Genomic DNA, 8,381 nt, shown 5'->3' on the forward strand with positions numbered 1-8,381 from the left:
CTGTAAGCATCAATAAAACTGACATAGTAATTATGGCCACTAACAGACGTTTGGGCATGACCCCATACATCAGAAAACACAAGCTCAAGAGGATGTTTAACCACACGACTCGACTACGAAAACGGAAGTCGATGACTCTTGCCTTGCCGATGTGCATCACAGATAGTCTCTACACTTTTATTGGACACAATCGGAAGTTCATGACGATGCGAGAACATGGCGAACTATGGGAGCAGCAGGGATGACCAAGGCGTGCATGCCGGTGTAGAGGACACACGCACACCACTGAACACCTGAGGAGCATGTGGCACAGGGGGCGCATCAAGCGCATATAGGCCATGGCGAAGACGACCTCTAAGCAGAACGGCTCTCGTGTCCCGATCCTTGATGAAAAAATGAAAACGATGAAATTCAGCAACGACATTATTATCACGAGTAAGTTGAGGAATAGACAACAGACTACGTGTGGCAGAAGGAACACGAAGAACATTACGGAGATGCAAGGGACGAGAGTTATGTGTGAGAAGAGAAGCCTGACCAACATGTGAGATGCGCATACCTGCTCCGTTGGCGGTGCGAACCTGATCATGACCGCGATATGGCTCCTGGGTGGAGAGCTTACTCATCTCACTCGTCAGGTGATTAGTAGCTCCCGTGTCCATGTACCATGACGCGTCAATGGGATAGGACGGAGTATATCCGTGCTCCTGACCGGTCACAGCAGCGGCAGCCTGCTTGTCGTTGCCCTTGCCATTGTTGCCGATGCCGAGGAAGTCTTGCTTGAAGCGCCGATGACAGCGAGAGGCGATGTGGTTGTCAAGACCACACAGCTGACACGCTTGCTGGGCACCGCATGATGGACAGCAGGCACGGGGGCGATTCCCGCCCGTGACAGGCGGCGCGGCAGACCGCTGCGTCTGCGGAGGCCCGGTTGATGACTTGCCACCCGCCGTTGGCGGCTTCTGGGGCTTACCACGAGCAGCTGCATTGGCGGCGGAGAAGCTTGGAGAGGCATGCTTCACCTTGACACGCTGTTCACGACCAAGGAGGCGCGAGTAGAGCTCACGGCGCGGCAATGGATCGTCGCGACCACTGATGTTCTCAACAAGATTGTCATAATCATCATCAAGGCCATTCAGAACATAGGTGGTGAAGTCCTCGGAGCGAAGCGGCTGGCCAATGGAGGCGAGTGTGTCGGCGAGGCCGGCCATCTTGTTGAAGTAGTCCGTGATGCTGCTGTCGAGAAGCTTGGTCTCGCCTAGTTCGGTGCGAATAGCATGAGCACGCGCCTGAGATTGTGAGGCGAAACTGCTGTGAAGAGCCGTCCACGCATCCCGCGACGTAGAGGCGAAGAGGACCAGCGACGAGACGCTCGGCGTGAGCGACGACTGGATGGCAGAGAGGATGGCCTGATCTTGAGCCACCCATGCGTGATACGCCGGGTGATACACCGGCGGGCACGGGAGTGAGCCATCGACGTACCCCTCCAAGTAGCGACTCCGAAGGAGCGGGAGCACCTGCGCGCGCCACGACAGATAATTGTCCGGCGTGAGCTTCAGCGGTAGGAGATGCGAGAAGTAGAACGGCGACGATGCCGTCGGGTCCGTATGGGCTGGCGACGGTGACGCGTAGAACGGCGCAGGCGGTGCCAGCTCCAAGGAGGCGGCAGGGGCAGGGAGCGCCAAGGGGGCCCCAAAGGTAGGCGCGGCCCCATCATACGCCGATGAAGTATAGGCGCCATAGGGCGCGATCGGGGCAGCGGGGGCCCCGTAGGACGGCAACGGAGGTGCCGCGTACTGCTGGTGGGGCGACGCACCGTAGGTTGGCGGCGGCGCCGGCCAGCCAGACGAGGACGAGGCACCAACGTGTGGTGATGGTGCACCGTATTGCGGCGCATAGGGAGCGCCGTAGATCGGCGCAGAAGGGGCGCCATAGGCCGACGGCGGCGGATGACCGCCAGACGGCGGTGGAGGCGCATTGGTCGAGGAAGACCGGCCACCATTGGCGATCGACGGCGGATTGCCCTCCGCGCCAGCGCCGGTAGCGGCGGATGAAGTAGCCGCGCCCGCTAGGGCACCCGGAGGTGCAACGCCAGGGGGTGGCCACCACATGGCCAGCGGCCGGGAGGCGAGGAACGGCGAGGCAGGGGCAGCGGCCGGAGCAGCGACGGCGGGGGCCGGCGGGGTGGCGGCGGCTGCAGCCGGTGCGATCTGGACGGTGGCGGCAGAGGCAGCGGAAGACATCGTAACCTAATCTGATACCATGTAAAACAAAAGGGTTTGGGAAACTGCTCGACACCCAATACGGGTGTGGCTATCTCATATATATATGGGTACCAAGAGGTACAATACAAGACATATACAACGCTACGTATATACAGTCTAACACGCTGGAATCGTGGTTACCTCACTGGTAGAAAAACAGGCTTCCGGTGAGCCCCATAAGTCGCGAAGCTATAGGAACCGCGACTAATGGGACCTTTAGTCGCGGTTCGGGAGGCGAACCGCGACCAAAGGCCTGGGCCCAGGGCGCTCGGTGGCCAGCTGGTGCACGTGGGGGTCTTTAGTCGCGGTTGGCCCCGAAGGCCTTTAGTCGCGGTTGGCCAGGCCAACCGCGACTAAAGCCCCTCCCCTATATATACCCATCCAGCAGCCAACACTTAGCCATTTGGAGCCATTCTCTTCACAAACTTCACAAGTGGGTGTTAGGTTTGCTTTTGGTTCCTCTTATGCACATAAGGTGTTTGATGAAATGCCCCAAGAGCATGAAACAAACATGATATGAAGTGTTGGAGCCACACTTGAGCTTTCTCATTTATTTTTTCCTCCTCGATCGCGGTTAGCAACTTGAACCTTTGATGTGTCATTGATAAAATATGCATGTGTGTAGTTCATTGTTTAATTTATATTGTTTGTAGCTAGTTAGTTTAACAAATGCATGATGGTTAATTATATATTTTATATTATAATAATACAGATGAATCGACAATGGACGTACGGTAACCGACTCTCCGGCGAGTTCAGTACGGGTTTGAAAGATTTCCTCGTAGTGGCTAATGCGAACAAGCAGGGGGGTTTTGTTATCTGTCCATGTGTTAACTGTAAGAATCAGAAGGGTTACTCTTTCTCAAGAGATGTTCACATGCACCTGCTTCGGCACGGTTTCATGCCAAGCTATAATTGTTGGACCAAGCATGGAGAAAGAGGGGTTATAATGGAAAAAGATGAAGAAGGGGATGATTTCATCGATGAAAGCTATCTTGATCATTTCGGTGATACTTTCATGGAGGATGCTGAAGGTGAAGGGGAAGGTGAAGGGGAAGGTGAAGAAGAGGCACGTGATGATCCCGTTGATGATCTTGGTCGGACCATTGCTGATGCACGGAGACGCGTTAACCGAAAAAGAGAGGGAGAATTTGGATCGCATGTTAGAGGATCACAGGAAGGCGCTGTACCCGGATGCGATGATGGTCTGAAAAAGCTGGGCTGCACTGCTGGATTTGCTGAAATGGAAGGCACAGGCAGGTGTAGCTGACTCGGCATTTGAAAACTTGCTGAAAATGTTGAAGAATATGTTTCCAAAGAATAACGAGTTGCCCACCAAGATGCGTACGAAGCAAAGAAGGTTGTCTGTCCTCTAGGTTTAGAGGTTACGAAGATACATGCATGCATCAACGATCGCATCCTCTACCGCGGTGAATACGAGAATTTGAATGAATGCCCGGTATGCACCTTTGCATTGCGTTATAAGATCAGAGGCGATGACCCTGGTGACGATGTTGAGGGCCGAAACCCAGGAAGAGGGTTCCCGCCAAGGTGATGTGGTATGCTCCTATAATACCACGGTTGAAACGTGCGTTCGGGAACAAAGAGCATGCCAAGTTGGTGCGATGGCACAAAGAGGACCGTAAGTCGGTCGGGGAGTTGAGACACCCCGCAGATGGAACGCAATGGAGAAAGATCGACAGAGAGTTCAAAGATTTTGCAGCTGACGCAAGGAACATAAGATTTGGTCTAAGTACGGATGGCATGAATCCTTTTGGCGAGCAGAGCTCCAGCCATAGTACCTGGCCCGTGACTCTATGCATCTACAACCTTCCTCCTTGGTTGTGCATGAAGCGGAAGTTCATTATTATGCCAGTGCTCATCCAAGGTCCGAAGCAACCCGGCAACGACATCGATGTGTACCTAAGGCCATTAGTTGATGAACTTTTACAGCTGTGGGGCAGACCTGGTGTCCGTGTGTGGGATGAGCACAAAGAAGAGGAATTTGACCTACGAGCGTTGCTTTTCGTAACCATCAACGATTGGCCTGCTCTTAGTAACCTTTCGGGACTGTCAAATAAGGGATACAATGCATGCACGCACTGCTTACATGAGACTGAAAGTGTACATTTGTCAAATTGTAAGAAGAACGTGTACCTTGGGCATCGTCGATTTCTTCCGAAAGGTCATCCAAAGAAGAAAGAAAGGCAAGCATTACAACGGCAAGGCAGATCACCGGCCGAAGCCTGCAGAACACACTGGTGCTGAGGTATTTGATATGGTCAAGGATTTGAAAGTCATCTTTGGAAAGGGTCCTGGCGGACAATCAGTTCCGAAGGGAGCTGACGGGCACGCAACCATGTGGAAGAAGAAATCTATATTCTGGGAGCTAGAATATTGGAAAGTCCTAGAAGTCCGCTCTGCAATCGACGTGATGCACGTTACGAAGAATATTTGCGTGAACATCCTAAGCTTCTTGGGCGTGTATGGGAAGTCAAATGATACAAAGGAAGCACGGCGGGACCAGCAAAGTTTGAAAGACCACGATGACCGGCATCCGGAACGGTTTCAAGGTCGTGCCGGCTACGCTACGACCAAAGAAGAGAAGGTCATCTTTTTGAATGCCTCGAGCGGTATGAAGGTCCCGTCAGGATTCTCCTCCAATATAAAGGGAATAATAAACATGGCGGAGAAAAAGTTCCAAAACACGAAGTCTCACGACGCCACGTGATTATGACGCAATTGCTTCCGATTGCTTTGAGGGGCTCCTGCCGGAAAATGTTCGAGTAGCCATTGTGAAGCTATGTGCATTCCTCAATGCAATCTCTCGAAGGTAATCAATCCAGAAGTTCTACCACGGTTACGTAACGATGTGATCCAATGTCTTGTCAGTTTCGAGTTGGTGTTCCCGCCATCCTTCTTCAATATTATGACGCACCTCCTGGTTCACCTAGTCGATGAGATTTCCATTCTCGGTCCTGTATTTCTACACAATATGTTCCCCTTCGAGAGGTTCATGGGAATATTAAAGAAATATGTTCGTAACCGTGCTAGGCCAGAAGGAAGCATCGCCAAGGGCTATGGAAATGAGGAGGTAATTGAGTTTTGTGTTGACTTTGTTCGACCTTAAGCCGATTGGTCTTCCTCAATCGCGGCACGAGGGAGACTAAGTGGAAAAGGCACGATCGGAAGGAAATCAACGATATGTATGGACGGCCATTCTCCGACCGAAGCACACCACACAGTTCTGACCAATTCCAGCTTGGTGGCTCCGTACTTTGAGAAACACAAGAATATTTTACGCTCGGACAACCCTGGGAAGCCTGAATCCTGGATTAGGAAGGCCCACATGGAGACTTTCGGCAGTTGGTTGAGAAAACATTTAATGAGTGACGATCATGTTGTAGATCAGCTGTACATGTTGGCCAAGACACCATCTTCGACTATAACGACTTTCCAAGAGTACGAGATAAATGGGAATACATTTTACACGATCGCCCAAGATAAAAAGAGCACCAACCAAAACAGTGGTGTCCGCTTTGATGCAGCAACCGAGAATGGGCAAAAGGTCACATATTATGGTTACATAGAGGAGATATGGGAACTTGAATATGGAACCTCCTTTAGGGTCCCTTTGTTCCGGTGCAAATGGTTCAAGCTAACAGGAGGTGGGGTAAAGGTGGACCAGCAATACGGAATGACAATGGTGGATTTCAACAATCTTGGTTACCTTGACGAACCATTCGTCCTAGCGAAAGATGTCGCTCAGGTTTTCTATGTGAAGGACATGAGTAGCAAACCGAGGAAACGGAAAGATAAGAAAACGATCAGTACATCATGCGATGATCCAAAGCGCCACATTGTTCTTTCAGGGAAAAGAAACATCGTGGGAGTGGAGGACAAGACAGACATGTCAGAAGATTATAATATGTTTGCTGAAATTCCGCCCTTCAAAGTGAACACTGATACGTCTCCGACGTATCGATAATTTCTTATGTTCCATGCCACATTATTGATGTTATCTACATGTTTTATGCACACTTTATGTCATATTCGTGCATTTTCTGGAACTAACCTATTAACAAGATGCCGAAGTGCCAGTTCCTGTTTTCTGCTGTTTTTGGTTTCAGAAATCCTAGTAACGAAATATTCTCGGAATCGGACGAAATCAACGCCCAAGTTCCTATTTTCACCGGAAGCATCCAGAACACCCGGGAAGGACCAGAGGGGGGGCACTGGGCCCCCAGACCATAGGCCGGCGCGGCCCAGGCCCTGGCCGCGCCGCCCTATGGTGTCGTCGCCCCTTCGACCCTCCTGCGCCGCCTCTTCGCCTATTTAAAGCCCCTGGATCGAAAACCCTGATGCGTTCGACGAAACCCACAGAAACCTTCCAGAGCCGCCGCCATCACGAGGCCAAGATCTGGGGGACAGGAGTCTCTGTTCCGGCACCTTGCCGGAGCGGGGAAGTGCCCCCGGAAGGCTTCTCCATCGACACCGCTGCCATCTCCACCGCCATCTTCATCACCGCTGCTGCTCCCATGAGGAGGGAGTAGTTCTCCATCGAGGCTCGGGGCTGTACCGGTAGCTATGTGGTTCATCTCTCCCATGTACCTCAATACAATGATCTCATGAGCTGCTTTACATGATTGAGATTCATATGAGTTTTGTATCACTACTATCTATGTGCTACTCTAGCAAAGTTATTAAAGTAGTTCTATTCCTCCTGCACGTGTGTAAAGGTGACAGTGTGTGCACCGTGTTAGTACTTGGTTTATGCTATGATCATGATCTCTTGTAGATTGCGAAGTTAACTATTGCTATGATAATATTGATGTGATCTATTCCTCCTACATATGCATGAAGGTGACAGTGTGCATGTTATGCTAGTACTTGGTTTAGTCTTTTGATCTATCTTACACTAAAGGTTACTAAAATATGAGCATTATTGTGGAGCTTGTTAACTCCGGCATTGAGGGTTCGTGTAATCCTACGCAATGTGTTCATCATCCAACAAGAGTGTAGAGTATGCATTTATCCTGCTCGTTATGTGATCAATGTTGAGAGTGTCCACTAGTGAAAGTCTAATCCCTAGGCCTTGTTCCTAAATACTGCTGCGTTACTACTGCTTGTTTACTGTTTCACTGTGTTACTACTGCTGCAATACTACCACCATCAACTACTGTTATCACCAGAATTTGACCGAGTCAGAGGTGAAGGGTGGGTTGTTACCGCCCTCATACGTTGTTATCACCAGAATTTGACCGAGTCAGAGGTGGGCCGCGATCAAGATGGACTTGAAGATTATATACGGAAGAAATACGTGAATCGGCCTTATATGCAAAGTTTGGGCTAGTTTGCCCTTGTATCTGTAATATAGTAGATCGCATCTTAGATTAGAAGATAGAGTTTGACCCGTGCACGGTTAGGTGCACGCCTAAATTAGAAAGTCCCCTGGACTATAAATATGTATCTAGGGTTTATGGAATAAACAACAACCAACGTTCAACCAACAAATCAATCTCGGTGCATCGCCAACTCCTTCGTCTCGAGGGTTTCTACCGGTAGGCAACATGCTGCCTAGATCGCATCTTGCGATCTAGGCAGCACAAGCTCCACGTTGTTCATGCGTTGCTCGTACTGAAGCCTTGTTGATGGCGAGCAGCGTAGTTATCATAGCTGTGTTAGGGTTAGCATAATTCTTCGCGTAACATGCTATCGTAGTGCAACCCTTGCATGTCTAGCCGCCCTCACACCTATCTTAGGTGTGGGGGCGGCACCCCGCTTGATCATTATTTAGTAGATCCGATCCGTTACGATTGCTCCTTGTTCTACAAGGATTAGTTTAATATCTGCAATAGTTAGGCCTTACAAAGGGGTGGAGGATCCAGCGGCACGTAGGGTGTCGTTCGCTAGCCCTAAACAGGATGTTCCGGGGATCAACTTCGTGTTGGTTTTTAGGCCTTGTTTAGGATCGGCTTACGATCACCGTGCGTGGCCACGAGGCCCAACCGTGAGTAGGATGATCCGATTATGCGGTGAAAACCCTAAATCGTCGTAGATCTCATTAGCTTTATCTTGATCAAGCAGGACCACCATATATTCGTGCACCTCGTACGA

This window comes from Lolium perenne, chromosome 1 (genome assembly GCF_019359855.2).
Source record: "Lolium perenne isolate Kyuss_39 chromosome 1, Kyuss_2.0, whole genome shotgun sequence".
Classification (NCBI taxonomy): Eukaryota; Viridiplantae; Streptophyta; class Magnoliopsida; order Poales; family Poaceae; genus Lolium; species Lolium perenne.